Source organism: Vidua chalybeata, chromosome 4, assembly GCF_026979565.1.
Source record: "Vidua chalybeata isolate OUT-0048 chromosome 4, bVidCha1 merged haplotype, whole genome shotgun sequence".
In the NCBI taxonomy this organism is placed as follows: Eukaryota; Metazoa; Chordata; class Aves; order Passeriformes; family Viduidae; genus Vidua; species Vidua chalybeata.
In genome coordinates this window covers 14,315,357-14,331,670 of record NC_071533.1, presented here as the reverse complement: position 1 = coordinate 14,331,670, position 16,314 = coordinate 14,315,357, and the positions used below count along the sequence as shown (strand labels likewise).

The window sequence follows — 16,314 nt, the reverse complement described above, 5'->3', positions numbered from 1 at the left end:
CCAGTCAAATTATGCATGTGATTCACTACAGTATAAATTTTTCCTGTGCTTTTTGTTTGCTGTCATCTAGGAGAAAAGTGGTGTGTCATTCACTCAGCTGCTTCACTGGGAGCAGAACACAGAGAAAATTAAAATACCCTGTCTTGGGTATTTTCTTGCAAAGATATTCTTGCTTCATGTGTAAGAGGTATCTTTGCAACCAACTGATAAATACAACATAATTGTCATTTTCCATCTAACAAGTTTTAAACCCCCCATGCAGATCAGGTTCCAGGATTTAAACTTCCAGCTCCTGCTGAAATGGGTGGGTAAGCAGCTATGTCTAACTCATATAACAGAAAAGCTGAGCTTGTGGGGAAGAGGGCAAAGGTGCAGGACAGATACAAATCATTATTTTCTGCCAGTTAAGGACAGCAAAAGGAATCCACAAAGTGGGTTTGGTGACAGAGTTGGGGATATTACCCCATACTTCCTTGATTTTTGGGTGTGTAAAAAAAAATCAGAGGAACAACTGTTTTTCTTTTCATTTAAACAGCACAATAAAATATGAACTCTGTGGAATGCTATGCAACTTAAGGTGATTTTTAAAATGAGTCCAGCTGCATAGGTTTGGGTTTTTTGAGCCTTGCATCACATTTCTCTGTTGAGAGAATTATCATGTGGCTACAGGGTTTTAATAAACCTTTTTGCAGCTAAAATAAAATGTTGAAGTTTGATGGGAAAGCAGATTGAAGTGGAACATTGGTTACATCAGTAAATGTGCCTTATTCTCAATTGGCAGTGGTGAGTGTGAGTCAGTTTGTTTCAGCCTCTAAAAATACCATATGTCTTTATAATTCCAAACAAGTCCTTAAGATGGACAGGAGTGTGATTTTTTTTTTTTGCTTAAATATGGCTGCTGAATATATCTGAAAACACAACAGCCCACGTCCTGGTTCACTACTGCTGTCCACCTCATCAAAAAGAGTGACCTCACAAAGGTATGAACCTTCAGTTTGCTGTGGGGATGCTGGTCCTCTGCCTTGTGTTTGCAGGTGCTGGAGAACAAAGTCAGTCCTGGCATAAACAGGTGAGTTTTCCATTCAAGCTGATGGGAGTTGTTCCCATCTGTGCCAAGAATAAACTCTTTTAAAATGCAGTTGTGTGTGAATTCCTTAAAGATTTTGTTTATCCAATTTTGTGTAAACATGTTGTCCTAAAAACTGTGTGAGCCCAGCTTAACCACATGATTCAGTACCAAACTATGTGAAATTAGCCCTTTTTCTTTGGATCTCATGGGTTTGACTTGAGAATAATTCTGAGGGTTTCTTTTACTTGAATCTCAAAGTTGAATAAAATTAATGATTTTGTTTAAACCAACAAAAGTGATTGGAGAAAATACCTACTTCCTAGAATAATTGTTGAGATCCTAATTTGCCTTTCAAAGTAGGCAAATACACTGAATGGGACACCTTTTCTCAACTGACTTCATTAAAATATGTTCCTGGTCAAACTCTGAAAGGAGGTAGGTTTATGTGTTATTGGGAACAGACCAGCCATTCACTGTTGGGACTCAAATCCATTTGTCTTTAAATCTTGGACACCATTTGCTGATATATATTCTGGTAGCCATCATGTATCTATTTGTCTGCTTGACTGATCTGCCTTAAAGTTGTGAAACCTCTTTCACAGTAAGAAGTCTTTTTTGAGTCCTAGAAGGGAAAACCCCATCAAATCCCAAAACACACCTTTTGGTCTGGAGCTGACTTCATTTCTTCCACACTTTTACAAAACACATTTTATATATTTTGTCCAAAATCTATTAATAACTTCAGCTTTCTGTATTCCAGCTGTAGTATTTAAATTTTTGCCCTTAGTTTTCTTTTCTGCTTTTATGACTGTGAGAGGATAACTGGAAATATTTGATACACCTATTCAATTGCACAGAGGGACTGTCCAGAAGCATGATAGAGAATTCCTGATCCATCTGTAGAGAATTCTCCTGATCCATCTGTAGAGAATTATGGAACATTGCACCCATTTTTGTTAGTACAGCTATATTTGAGCACAAAACATTGAGACAAGAGCTGAACTTAAATGAACCAAACTAAAGACAAGGGCTGTTTCCAATGAGTAAGAACTGTGAAAAGAAGCTGATAGAATTTAGAGTTAATTTACGATACTCCTTGTGCTAAATACATTTCTTCCTACATTGAACATTTTCTGTCTGGGATAGTCCCAAATCAGGCTGGCCATGTTTACTTTGAGATGTGTGGTGTTCATAATCAGATGCATAAAATTTGATTTTCCTCTTACAATGTAAACTTCCAGTACAGTCTCAGAGAAATTTGATAATGGGTTTACTTTTGCCCTAACCACAAACCTTTGTGTGGATGTTCTGTTCAGCTTAGATAGAGGGTGTGGGAACATCTGGAAGAAAAAGTGCAAAAAATATTTCTGTGACTATGTTGCAGCTCAATTATGCCATTTCCAGTCCTTCAGAATGCTCAAGGAGCACCAATGTTTTTCTGCTGTTGTAGCACCAGTAAGAACAGGTGCCATGGAGAGGGTTGTAGTGTTCTGTGCCAGCTCTTTGCTCTTCTCTCATTGCACAGTTTGTCCCATGCAACCTGCAACATTATTATTGCCTTTTTTTTCAGCGTTGTACTGAAATTTCAGTACTTGGATATTGTCATGGGGTGTCTGCTCAATAAGCCAATATACAGGTCCCTATGTCAGCTGATAGTGCCCTCCTTAAAGCCTGTTACTATAGGCCTGTCTTTCCTCCTACTCTTGTCATTTGAAAAGCTCTAAAGCCATCACTCTTTATTTGTCTGGGTTTGGAGAGAATAGGAAGAGCTGTTTCAAATCCCCAGGAAACGAGCTAAACAAAGTGTGTGATTTGCTAGGTCAGTCCAATGGCTTATCTCCTCTCCTGGCCACTCCCAGCCTTTGGCTTTTATCAGTGCTTCAGGCAGCAGTGGGATCACTTGCCCAGGTATCTTCCCAGATGGGGGATACAATGAGGGGCTGGGTGTTTCTTTGGCCAGAAAACCCTGTTGCTTTATACCTTGAAGCATGATTGTTTTTTTTTTTTTTTTGTAGCATTGGCTTTGTTTATTTAGCAACAAATGTATCTTGCACCCAAGGCTTTATTCCAAATGTTTGCCTTGATGTGGTGGATGCTTGACAGCAAACATGCAAAAGGATCCCGATCCCTGAAGATGTGACTTGGAAACAGAATTAACTTCCCTGCAGTAGTTGCCTGAAGGAAGTAACAGCTAACAGCACACGATCTGCTTGGAGTACAACTTATCCTTGGGAGCAGCAGGGAACATGGAACTTTTTTTGTGATTTAGGTAGACTCAGTTCTCAGTGCTGGACACATAAGATGTCATTTTGCCTTTAAAAAAAAAATTCATTATCTTCTCTGCCTATTTCATGTTTGATTCATAGTGTGCCTTGTAACTGGCAGGCTCCTCAACACTTCCAGTGATAGGAACTGATACGTGGTGGTGAGATATGCTTGCAGGCATAAGAATTTCTGTTTTTAGAGAATGTGAATATCTGCATGTAGAAGGCTTGTCCATGGCTTTTGGAGGCATGGTAGGGAATGGTATTCCTGGATTACATGCTCTAGGAATCCTTGCAGTGCTTGGGCTGGCTCAGACAAGATTCCAGAGACTCCACTCCTTCCAGGAGTCTCTGGAGAGTTGCATCTTGCAGAGGCACCTTTATAGCGCTTTAAATAGGGATGCTCCTGCAAACTCCTGCTTGCTTTAAGATACTTCAGAGGCTGAGTTCAGCCATCAGAAAAGCCCCTTGAATCCTGAATTGTTTTCCAGCTTCTAATTGTTGTGTCCCTACAAACCTGGTAGCACTGAGATGTCCAGCTTTATCGCACCTCACTGATTCCATCATGTAGCCTGTGTGGTGGGGGGGCAGCACTGAGGAAATCACGAGCTGTGTTAAGCAGGCAGCCTTGCAAAACTCTTGGTTTGTAGTTTCCTCCCTTCAGTAGCAGTAGAATGTTGCTGCCTCACATACCAGGGATACCTGTCTATCCACTTAGAGCAACCAGATAGTGTGCTTTATGGGTACAAAGGTCAACTGGACAGGTTCATGAAAGAGAAATTAATTGAGGGTGACTAAATAGATAAAAAGGAGTCTGGCACAGGAAGTCTCTGATCCTCAAATGGTTGGCTGCTGGGAGACTGCCAGGAGGTATCGTGTGTGCTCACCCAGTTCTGCTCCTTCTGAGAGATCTGCTCTCTACTACTACTGGGGGACAGGCTGTTGGGATGGGTGATTTGTTCTGAGACAGCATGATAGCTCTTAGGTTTTCATACGTAACCTGCTTCTCCACAAGGGAAAATATTACAGCATGATACCTGTTTTAAACAGCTTTGACCTTGTTACTGGAAGGATTAAGATGTAATTCTGAAGGACCTGATCTTGACATGCACTTTATTTTGGAAGCTCGCTCTCTCTCAAACCTAAGAGTATCAAAAGCTTTGCCTTCCTCTGGGGCTCCTATTCCCTCTGGTGTGGTGAAATGATAAAATTTACATAGGTAAACTGGCTAAATGGCTAATTTGAAAGTAAAAAATATTTGTCCTTAATTCTTACTGTCATTGCCATGATCAGTTCTAGCCTAATTGTTGCAATCCAGGCCTAGCTCCTGGCTGGACAGATCCTGTAGGAAGCTGCTAGTGTCATCTTCCAAGAGTGCCATGGTTGTGTGTATTGAACCCATAGGTGCAGCCTAAAGCCAGGGAGCTTGTGTAGGTTTCCACAGGCTCACCAAGACACCGCAGTGGCCCCAGGGCCCTGGTTAAATGTTAACAGCCTGCTGCCAGCAGTGTGTCTGCAGGGCAGTGAACAGGTACTAGTGGCTGCAAGTTCAGCATGCTCTAATTGGCAACACTAACCTGCCTTGGCATGCTCTCAGGTGTCTGTTTCACCTTGTTACAGCTTGCTTCAGGACTCCTGCATGTTCCCTGTATTTTTGTTGTCTGAAGTGTATTGGGGGTAATTTTGTAGGCTTAACTCTCTCTGACTGTAAATTCTCCTTTATTGTTTTAAAATATACTGAGGAGGATATATTTTTTGCTTTTGCCCTTAAAAGTCGGATGAGCAGTCTGTCTTACATACGCCTTACATTTGGAGGCATTTGTAGCTGGTTTAATTATTCCTGTGCTGGTTGCTGTGACTCGGAAGTGGAAATGCCCAGTGAGCTCATACTAACTTTTGAAATCCTGACATGTTAATGCACTACCTACTTAGGTGCTAAATAAGCATAGTAACTAAGTAACTGAGTAAGCGGTGCCTGAGCTGGCATCCTGCCAGGAGTAGGAGCAGGCACTGTTAGTGGCTGCTCAATTGGTGGCGAGCAAGGCATTCTGATAGAGAGAGGGTTTTCTCTCCATGGTAATGAAGACTGCAACAAAGTCGGCAAATGTGGCTGCTGGGCTGGCAGCTCCCAGGTAGGAGCAGGAGCTGTAGGACACCTGAGGGTTTACTCCATCTGCCTCCCTACCTGCCAGCTGTGCCGCTGAACAAGCATGGGGACTGTGCTGGTGCTGGGCTCTTCGCTTCTTAGGACTCTGTGCCAGGTTGCCTTGCTGCTGCTGCTTCTGCACCATTCAGAGTTCCATGTTAGATAAGGGACTATCCCATTGGGTAATTGGATTTAATGAAGCTGAACTTTGCTGTGACAGTTGTCCTTGTGGTTTGTTGCTACCTTGCTATGGAGTCTTGTGTCATTGCTAACTTTAGGGCTGGGAGCCACAGAGCATTGCACCAGTGCCCTGGTGGCCAGTTCCCAGTCAGAACTGGGCAGAACTTGTGCACAAGAGAGTCTGCACAAAACTACTTTGAAGGTGGCAGAAGAATTTGTTTCTCACCTGTTTCCACCTAAACTGGACACTTCATAAAGGCCTCATGTATGTGTTTGAAAGGGTTACTGTGTCACAATTAAATAGTTTTGAGGGAAATTTATCCAGCTACAGTGCCTTACACACCCCTCAAATCCTGTTTAACCTCCTAAATAGTTATGTCATGCCTTGGCCTTGTGTGTAGGGGAGAGTTTCACCCGGTGTGAACAGGTCTAAAGGAACATGTGTGATCCTGTGAAGTAGGTAACACATAGGGGTGACTTAATTCCCTGCTGAAATACAGCCACAGCAAACACCTTTTCACTTCCAAGAGGAAATGAAGAGCAAGATCCAAATATCCACTTGAAGACTGAAGACATGCTTTTAGCAAGGGAGCTATAATGACAGAAATAGCATTCCAGCCAGGATACCTGCTGCTGTAGAGTAGTGTCTCTGTTCCTGGGTTTCCTCCTCAGCAGGACATGTTACATTTCTCTGGCTTGCGTGAGGAGCCCAGGACCGCTTCAAGATGGTGGAGTTGCTCAGCAGGAGAGTTATGTGCCACTACATTTCCTGTTCAAATGCACTGCCTCCTGTTATTGACTGACAAGGAGGAGGAAGGGAATTTTTCAGAAAGGCTGGAAATGAGCCTTAGACAGCTGCTTTCCAGATTGTAGAGAAAACAACTGTTTTATTTTCTTTTTATTTTTTAATCTTCTCAAAAACATGTGTTTGCCCACTGACACTGCACTGTGTATTACCCTAATGTGCCAGAGGTTTCTGAGGTGCAAGTGAAGAAAGCAATTTGGTGTGGGAGCTGCCTCAGCAGGAACTCTTGCAACAAACAAGGGTTAAAAATTGCCCAGGAAAAGCTGAAGGTGACAAGAATAAGCTCATGTGGTTATGCCACAAGAAAACTTCCAACCCTTATGGTTGGACTGAAACAAAAAACCATTTTTGTCACTTTTATCTCTGGCTCCATGTGGGACTATGGGGCTGTGGAAGGGCTGAATAAGGCACTAGAGATGATCTTGTTAAGTGTTCTAGCTCATTGGGTTGTGCTTTTAGTGTGGTGCTGTATCACCTTGAGTTTTTTGGGGGGAGGGAGTTTGTTTTTTTGGTTACTTACAAAGGCCCTGTCTTGAAAACAGCTGTCTGCTGGACAATGGAGTACTAAGCGTGGCAGGCTTGGAAATAGAAAGGAATCTTTTGAATCAAAAAGTGAAAATCCTGAGATCTATGCAAGTAGAGTGGAGAAATGTGGAAATGCTAGGAGGTGAGATCAATCTCTGACACAGTCCTGCATAAAATATCTTTTTTTCTTCTTTTCCTGTTTTTTTTTTCTTTTTAATTTAAAAATATTTAAAACTTTAATGGTTGCTGAAGTGAGTTTGGTGTTGTGGTTTTGGGTTTTTTTGTTTTTCATAGTCAGTAGAAGAAGAAATGAAAAGCATTAATAGCCTTGCAAGGTCACTGGGACCTGAGCAGAATTATTAACCAGTTCTCTCTCTGTCAGGCACTCTGTATTCACTGTATCACAAGCTTGAAGCCAGACCTTATTTTACTAAGCAAAAAATGGTCCTTTTGTTGCTGTTTTTCCCCTAGTGTCATCTCTCATGGTTGCCAGGGAAACCAGTGTGTATCCTTTCAGCATAGGTTATTGGGCCTCAGGAAGGAAGTGCTCCAGTGCTGGCCTGCTATTTTTATAGAACCGTTACATAATACAATCTATTAAAGCTTCCTCTCGGTGTTTTATGGCACAAAGGGGAAATTAAATTTGATGACTCCTAAATGTTTGATGGAGGATGTCAGGTGACTTCTGGATTGTTTTGTGCTCGCCACATAGCAACAATATTTCTGTGTGCAATTCAAGAAGAGCAAATATACATTAGTGCCCTGGGCAATATTTGCCTGCATGCAGATCACCAGAGGAAATTGAATTCTAAGCAGAGCAAGTACAAACAGTGTAAAAGTGCAGGGTGCTATCAGCTAGGGAGGGTGAGATGGCAGAGTAGTTGATGTTTTGGCAGCATAAGGAAAAGAGGCTTAGAGGAAAATATTATTTTCTTTTCCATATTTTATTGTACTGCACAGAAATTGGGAGGTGCCAGAATCCATTGGCAATCACCATATACATCTGCAACATGCATATCGTAGTAGCTCTTTACTGATACCGATTTCTCAGGATTTAGTGCTGGAGAGAACGGGGATTGAAGCTTTGGCATCACAAGCCTTGATCATCTTCAAGTAAGAGAAAACTGTGTGGAGTCAGTGGTGTTGGTTATACACGAAACTTGAACAGCTCCCATGTATATTCCCCTCCTAGGTATGTTTCACATGCACACTGGCTGTTTAGAGATATGTATAAAAATAAACATTCCTGGGTTTAGTACCTGGCCAGGAAGAAATCTCTGCTCAGAGACTGAGGGCTCACAATTCCTTCAGCTCCTTCTTGTGAAGGTCAGGTCAACTCCGTGTCTAGCCTGAGCCATAGCTCCAAGTGAAAAGCTTTAGCATGCAGATGAGTTGCTGTGAAACAACATTTTACTGCACAGCACTTGCTCCAGGGGAACTGTCCACGTGCTTGCACTTGGCCTACACCAAATATGAGGTAATTCAAGCCAGATTAGCCATCAATGTCTGTTCTTTGTCTATTGCACGTAGAAATGTATGATTTTCATAAGTTTTTTAGTTGCCAGTATGACAACTGTGTTGTACCTCAGCCCAAATTTAACATAGATCTGCAGTTTCTAATATGGATGACACGCAATCAGAGGTAGCTTTGTGCTGAGTCCTCAGTGCTGTCCTTTGAAAGAAGGAAATAATGGGACTGTGAGTGGCAAGGTTGCAGGCTTTTTGGAAAGAACAGAAAAAAATCCTTCTAAAAACCTGAAGTGTGGGGTGCTAAACTGCCTCCTGATCTTTACTGCTTGTGAAAGAAAGATGTAATTTCCTCTTGAAACTGAAAGCTGCCAAGAGAATATAACTTAATTTCTATGCAAGCAGAAATCCTATTAAAGCTGAGAATTGCAATTCAAACACTTGCATTTACAAAGGCAGCTTCCATGATATTGTGCACTGCATTGGAGAGTCGTCACTGTTTTCAGCTGTCCCCGCTTATTTCAAAGATGACACTGCTCTTCCAAAACAGCAGGGAGCAAGGGAAGAATTTTCAGCAGCTTGTAATCCTTTGCAAGTAACAGAAAACCTTCTGTGCCTCTAAATTCTGTGCCACACCATTCAGGGAGGACATCTGAGATGATTCCTGCTGGGGGAATTGCTTGGTGTGACTTGGTGAAAACAAAAGGGAAAGTTACAAAAACTCAGGCCTTGGTGCTTTGCTCCTGAGAAATAACAGGAGTTTGATTAACAACAAAAAAAGAATAGAAAAAGTGCTGCATTTTTGACCAGGAGGTTGTATAGGACCCAGGGGATGCAAGATTTTACATGTCCCAAAGGAGGGCTGGAGGACGAGCCAGAGCTCGGTACAGTTTTACTAGGCTCCAGTCAGCATGTGTGCAGCACACTGCTGTAAATCCATGGCCATGATTTAATGTGAAGATTAGAGCTTGTTAGGAATTTTCCAAGAAAACATTTTTTTTCATCAAAACTTTTCATGGAAACTTTTTGATTTGGATGAAACTTTTGCGTGGAAAAATTTCTGTGATCTGGCACTGAGTTCCTGTAGAAAGCCAGAGCAGAAAGCTCAGAATAGCCAATACCCCTGAGGGTAGAGCTTTTCCTGGGAATGTGGGAGATGTGCCTGCCAAACATGAGGTCTTGATTCTGAGGTTCCTGTTCCTTCACTGTTACAAGCTCTGACTACTGGGCTTTTGGCTGTCCTGTGTGGATGCCTCTTTTTCAAAGTTGGAGGGAATGTCTCTCACTCTGTCTTCTCCTTTGTGTCCTGGTGCAGAAGAATTTGTTATTGTAATCCTAAAAATGTTAGCAGGACAAGAAACAAGCTTCCCATCCAGTCCTAATGATGCATTTTCACATATTCCCACCATATGCACTTTCTACTGTCCTGTGGCATGTTTGTAGGCTGTAGGTCAGGCCTACAAATCTGCCCTGTCCTGATCACTCAGACTGGTGGCCTGGCTGGAGAAGGTGAGTGGTTACCCTTCTACATCACTGCTTGGACTGCCTCTGCACTGGGAACTAGTCTCTATCAGGACCATTTCTTAGCCAGATTCAGTCTGGACCAGACACTTAAAATAGGTCTCCAGATACTCACCTAATCTCAGCTTTGACAGCTTTTCTATTTTATTGTAATTTCTGATATAAGTTGTAACTCCTCAAAGGATCAGGCTTTGGAGAGCTTGAGCTCTCCATGGAGAGTTAGCTCTACCAGGTGATAGTTTGTCTTGATTCTTTTAATTAATTCTTAATTTAAATAAAGTGGAACAAGTTTAGGAGAAGGTGCTGAAGTACCTTTCTAGGCTCAGAGGTATGACCTTCCTTGGGCAGACAGGAGACCAATTTGAATCCATTCTGATCTGAACAGAGAGGACATAACAAATAATGTTCTCTTCAGTTAATTGGTCTTTTCCCACTCCTTCCTCCAGAGTCACGTCTCTGATTTGAGACAACTTGATAAAACTACAACTAAGTTGTAAAACTTTTCATATTGATGAAAAAGTCTGAAGGAAACCGAACTAATGAGCATATATATCTTAACACTCCCGGTTTTGTGCTGTCCAGAATGAAAGCGCCCAGCGAAACAGCAAAGAAGACTGGGAAGATACTTCCTGTGTTTGCTTTGAAAGCAGTGATGTATAAAAACCCTTGTTTGTTTTCAGAAGGAACCTCTGGAGGAAAACAACTGTGGGCAAGAACATGCAAAATGTAGAGCTAGAATTATCTGACTTTGTCCTGTCAAATGTTAAGCCAAACAGGAAGGTTTATTTTTCTCCCTTCTTTTTTTTTTCTTTTGGCAACTACTTCCCCAAGCTTCCTATGGGGTGGAAATGGGCAATAAATAGCAGGGTATCTAATGGCATCATTCCAGGCCTCCCAGCTACTGGCGTTGGCAAGGAAATGACTCTCCTTTTGCTTCCTTCTTATTTTTAGAGTGCTGAGTTTTCAGGGGGTGGAGGGAGGGTCGGCTATTATCAGTGAGAGTCAAACCACAGTGGCTGCTCTCTCCACCCTGCCAAACTGGAGGAAGTTTGGCTCGTATAATTCACATTGCCAGCGGTTTTGCCTTGCAAGCAAGACTTCCTTTAAATCTAAAATACATTCACAGGCATGCAAAGCCAAACCCTCTCGTTCCTGTAGGACCCCTGCTTTAAACATATCCACATTTTTGTCTTCTGGCCTCTCATTTCCTTCCCCCACTACACTGCCACTTCTTCAAGTTTAAAAATGCTCACTGGAGAGATGAATTGCAAACAGAACCAATGTTGCTCTTGGAGAAGTTGCTCAAAGAACAAGCCCCAGAGAACAACAGGCTGCAAAAATAGTCTTCTCTGTGATTTGATGACTTCCATATAAAAACGATCTTCTCCAAAATTCTATTTTGAGCTTAGTGTATTTAAAGTTGGCTTTTTTTTTTTTTTTTTAAAAGAATTTTCAGTCATGCAAACTGTGGAAAATACAACTGGGTTTATTAAAAATCAAAGGGATTTGTTTGTCACGAGGTGACAAAAAGAACAAAAAATACCAAAGGCTGTTTCCACGTTTCCGGAAGTAAAGCTTTTTCTGCTGTGAAATTTTAGATGCTATTCTTAGTTTTTGCACAGGGGTGCTTGATTTTCATTTTAAATTTGTAAGTCAGCTTAAATAATTCAGAATTCATTCACACATGATAGGCTTATGTATGATAGACTTATATTTCTATTTGGCTGTGGAGCAGAGCTTTAAACTAGAGAAGCTCAGCTTGGATTTGATTTTGACATGAACATTTCTAACACCCCTATTTCTACAAACTTCATATGAGAACAGTTTCTGGGCACTTTGTTGCATATCTTGGACTTAGAGCAATCATGGATGGAAGCTTTGATCTGCAGCAGGTCCCCTGGTTTCTCCTTCCTCAAAGAGGACTCAGGTATACCAAATTCCTTACAAAAGCTTTTCCAAGGTTATCTCTTGGCTGCTGGTCTCAGGGAATGGTCTAGCATACATCCTGTAGTAGGGGATGCTGTGGAGATACCCTGGTCTGGACTGTATTCTTCCAGGTTGTATGCAAATACAGAATCTGCAATTTCTCCTAGCAGAGGAAAGACTGATTCTCAGGCTAGAATTGTAACTTTACTTGAAGCCTTGAGGCACAAAGCAAGGAATGATACTCAGTACCAGAGGAATGGTAAGGGAAGACGAGAACATAAATATCTGCTTGGACATGTTCAAATTCTCTTGGTCCAGGTTGCACCATGGAGTTTAATTATGGTAGGGATCTTTCAAATGTGGCCTTGGTGGTTTCTGAAGAAAAAATTCATAGTCATGAAGATGTCTCCAGGTGGTTTGCTAAGTCTGTGCTAACTGATCTAGCCCCTTGGGCTTGTGTTAATCTGGGATTTGGCAAGACCTTAGCTGAAGCACGGTATTTTCCAATCACGTGGTTCTAGGATAATGGTTCTGTAATCCACAATACTTTGTCATTTCCTATAGTTCCTGATGCAAAGACTGAGGAGGACCCCACAACTGGCCAGCCTTGGAAAGCTGTGGTGCTGAATTGATAATGCAAGTTTGTTTTCACTTGTGCTTTGTGTAGTAATGTGGGAATGTAGACTTTAACCAGTGAATTTTATATAATTTGCACTTGACCTCCCACTGAGGTTCAGTTTGACCTGAGCACAGAGACATTTCTGCTTTTGTGTTGTGATAGTTTTGTAAAGCCTATATATTCTACTCAGTGTAAGGTTATTTTAGTTTTTTTGCCAGATAAAAATATCCTCAGCTATGAACAAGTAGGAATATTGCCACAAAACAATGATCTATTACTATTTTTTTAATGACAAAACAAAGACTCCTCAAACAGATTAAAAAACCTTGCTTAGCATGTTTATCCTGAGACCACTGAGTATGCGCTGTAAAAAATTTCTGTTGCCCAAGTGCCACTATGATATCTGGAAGAATGCAATGTAATTACTCTGTCATTTCACTAAAATACTCCTATGTGTGCAGTTTTCTTGGTTGATTTGGGTTCCAAGAAGACCTCTTCTCCAAGCAGTTTGATGCTGTAAGTAGGCAAGCATGATAAATCCATTATAAACTTGCTTTACATTCCACTTTTGACTCTCTGCTCTTTAGAATGTATTAGAGAAAGGATTTAATAGTCTTCTGTCCTTAATTGTCATTCATATACACTCTATAATAGTTTTTTGGAAAGTCTAAATTGATTTTTCTTACAGAGTTTGCAAGTAGCCATAGTGAAATATTCTTTCTATCAAAGGCTCATTTATGATGCCAAGTTTCTTATAATAATGAAATTTATTTGCCATATCTTTAAAGGTCTAAGGGCTCTTCCCCACTTCCTTTTGTCCCTGAGAGTCCTGGTTTACTGGTATAAGGCATGCTGTTTCCTAAGTGATAACATTAAATGTATTATCCTCCTGGTGTGTTTGACTAGGAATTGTGATAGAGAAACCCTTTTGGAAGTACCTAATAAATCTCTTATTGCTGAGACAAGGAGACTTGAGCTAAACTATGTTTAGGGATAAAGTGTATTTGTGATATCCATGGACAATTCTCAAATATGGTGCAATTTGCTAAGTGATTACCTGGCCAATTTTTTGCCAAACATATGTATTTTTCAGCATAGGTTAATAAAATGTGATCTTACATAGGAACATCCAGCTTTTTGTAGAATATTGATAAATACAAAGATAAAGTACAGTATATATGGGGCTTGACTGTGGTTCTGAAGTAAGTTCTATACAGTGAGCACTTTAATGACCTTCAGGGTGAAAATATTTGCTGTTTCAAAACAAAGCAAGGAAAAATAGTTATGATTTTTCTCCCCATTGGGATGGCCTGAGCATATTCCATAAAACAGTATTTTACAGAACATATAACTTGGCATGCCACTATTAAATCTCTTTTAAATATATATTTTTTTTGCCTTCTATAAAAATTGTGTAAACTGCTTTATGTGTATCCATCACAGGCAATAGTTAAGGTCAGATATCTACCACAGGTATGATTTGGTCTTCTAATGGGCACAGTGAGACTTTGAAGGAAGTATTGTGGAAGATGATTTATTTTTACACCATTTAATGCCACAGTCCTTATGTTTCCTTAGAAACAGGGCCTGCATTTTCTCCAAGTGGAAATTTTCTACTAAAAGGTGAGACTTAAACTGTGGTTAAGGAAGCAGCAGAGGAAAGAACATAAAAATAATGTGGCCAAATCTTCAGTGATGTAGCTCCATTAGAGCTGGTGGGATTTAACCACTGAGAATTTGTCCCATTAAGTCCCAGCCCAGCAAGTGTTTGCTATGAAGATCCCATCCTGCTGTGAAGTTGCTGGGCCAACACATTTGGTTGGGCAACACATTTGGCTACCTCCAACGCTCTGCTGCATTTTGGGGTATCTTGGACATTAATTTATGAAAAAAGAATAGGGATCCATGAAATTTGGTTCCATGTTAGGGAGTAGACACAGAATAGTTTCTTGCTCTGATTTTTATTATCTTACTCCATTTTCAGTTTGGTAGTTTTGACAGACGTTTGTAGGCTGGGGTTGTGAGCAAAATGGAGGTAAAAGTTTCACTAAGGAGATCAGACAAATCTCACTTTAAACTGTTAAAACTTTCAGATTCTGATTTGCACAGTTCTCAACAGTTATGTTTGAAAACTACCAGGTACTAAAGGACATCTCTCACAAATATCTTCTGATAGACAAGTCTGACTGACAATTACTGTGTTTGCATGTTTGCATTTTATATATATATATATTTTTTTTCCACCTTCTTTAAAAGTGGAACTACTCTAAGATCTGGAAACGCCTGTATGCAGCACCTTTGTGTGAATTTTTCTTCTCTTTCCCTATAGTAAAAAACAAAGACAACACTTGGGTGTGTCCAGAGATCTCAGTGACCTGAAAACAGAACAGATTTATGCTGCTGTGATTTATTTGAAGCCTTGTCATCTGCCTTTAGTTTTGCAGTGAGATGCTAATCTCCTCAGATTTTGTGTACTGTTAGTACATGTAAAAAGCTGTCCAAAATGTTGGTATCAGCATTGCTCCATGACATTTACAATGAAAGCTTCAAAACATATTTGCACTAGTTTAGAATAAGTTTTGCAAATTGATTTCAACCTTTGCAAGTAATACTATGTAAAAAAGCCCAGGATAAATATTTAGGATTTTGATTCTTGGATGTGAGCAGTACAATGTGAACTGAGTGTGTAATAATAAGTAAGAAGGCAGAAGTCCTGTGTGTTGAAAGGGACTTTTCCTGTGAGGCTGGTTGGTTTATTTGGTCAAAAATCTGTGGGATGAGTGAAATAAAACTTTCTGATGAAATGAAAAACTTAAATGAAAACTTTCCACTTGGGTTGAATTTCTAGCCTGTCTTCAAAAAACACTAAAACTTACTGAACTGAGGAAAGGGCTTAGTTGCCAAAACCAAACAAAATTTAACTCTGCATGTAAACTGGAAACTCCGATCAAATTGGAAATTGTTCATTTTCCTAAAATGCTTTTGTGTGGGTTGGGAAGTAGGGGTATAATTTCCTGACCAGCTCTAACACAGGCTTGCACTGCTGCTGCTTTTTATACTTGCAGGCAGCCAGAACTGGTGACTAAGGTTTCACTAATAGTGCAAATTCTATGAGCTGGTTGTTGGTGAGCAGGTAATTGACCTTTGCTGGCAAAGTGATGTGGAGATAAGGAAAGGGAAAGGATAGATTTCAAGTCACTTCTCCAGCTCGGAGGAACACACACCAGTGCTGCCTCTTGTTGTAGAAATCCTTTCAGCGCCGTTTGTAGTAATTATTTCAGTAGCTCATAAGGCAATTGCATGTCCAGAAGTGCCTGCTCCATTGCACAGGTAGCAGCACAAAGTCATTCAGCAAACATCTTCAGTACTGAGGAGGCTCCTTGTCTGCAGTGATATTAGCAAACATACGGTTTTACATAGACAAGCTGTGTCCCTAATTCCTTACTATCCATGGACTCAAAGCAGGCTTTTCCTGAGCAGCCTTCAGGAGATGAATCGAAGAAAAATATGGAGCAAACCAAATTTCTCTCTGCCCACCACATTATTTGTGTATTCTTAGGAAGTGGAATTTCTTCCCAAGTGGAAACTCTGAATTTATCAATGAAAAATGGGGAGAAAAAAATGAGACAATTTTTTCAGTCCAATTAGGGATATGGGTGTATGCATATTAGGTTCTGAACCTATATTTCCACCTTGATTTGCACCACCCTGAATTGGGTATTATCAAATTTGTGGGGGGAAAAAAGATCTTGCTTGAATGTTACCAATCACTGACAATTTCCATGTAATTCC

The 16,314-nt window shown here is 40.6% G+C and overlaps 1 long non-coding RNA gene across 1 annotated transcript in view; it reads left to right on the top strand.

The window, feature by feature from the left end:
• LOC128787653 (uncharacterized) overlaps window positions 1–16,314 on the top strand; it is a 146,487-nt gene that overhangs the window by 19,157 nt on the left and 111,016 nt on the right. The gene's annotated exons all lie outside the window — the stretch shown is intronic.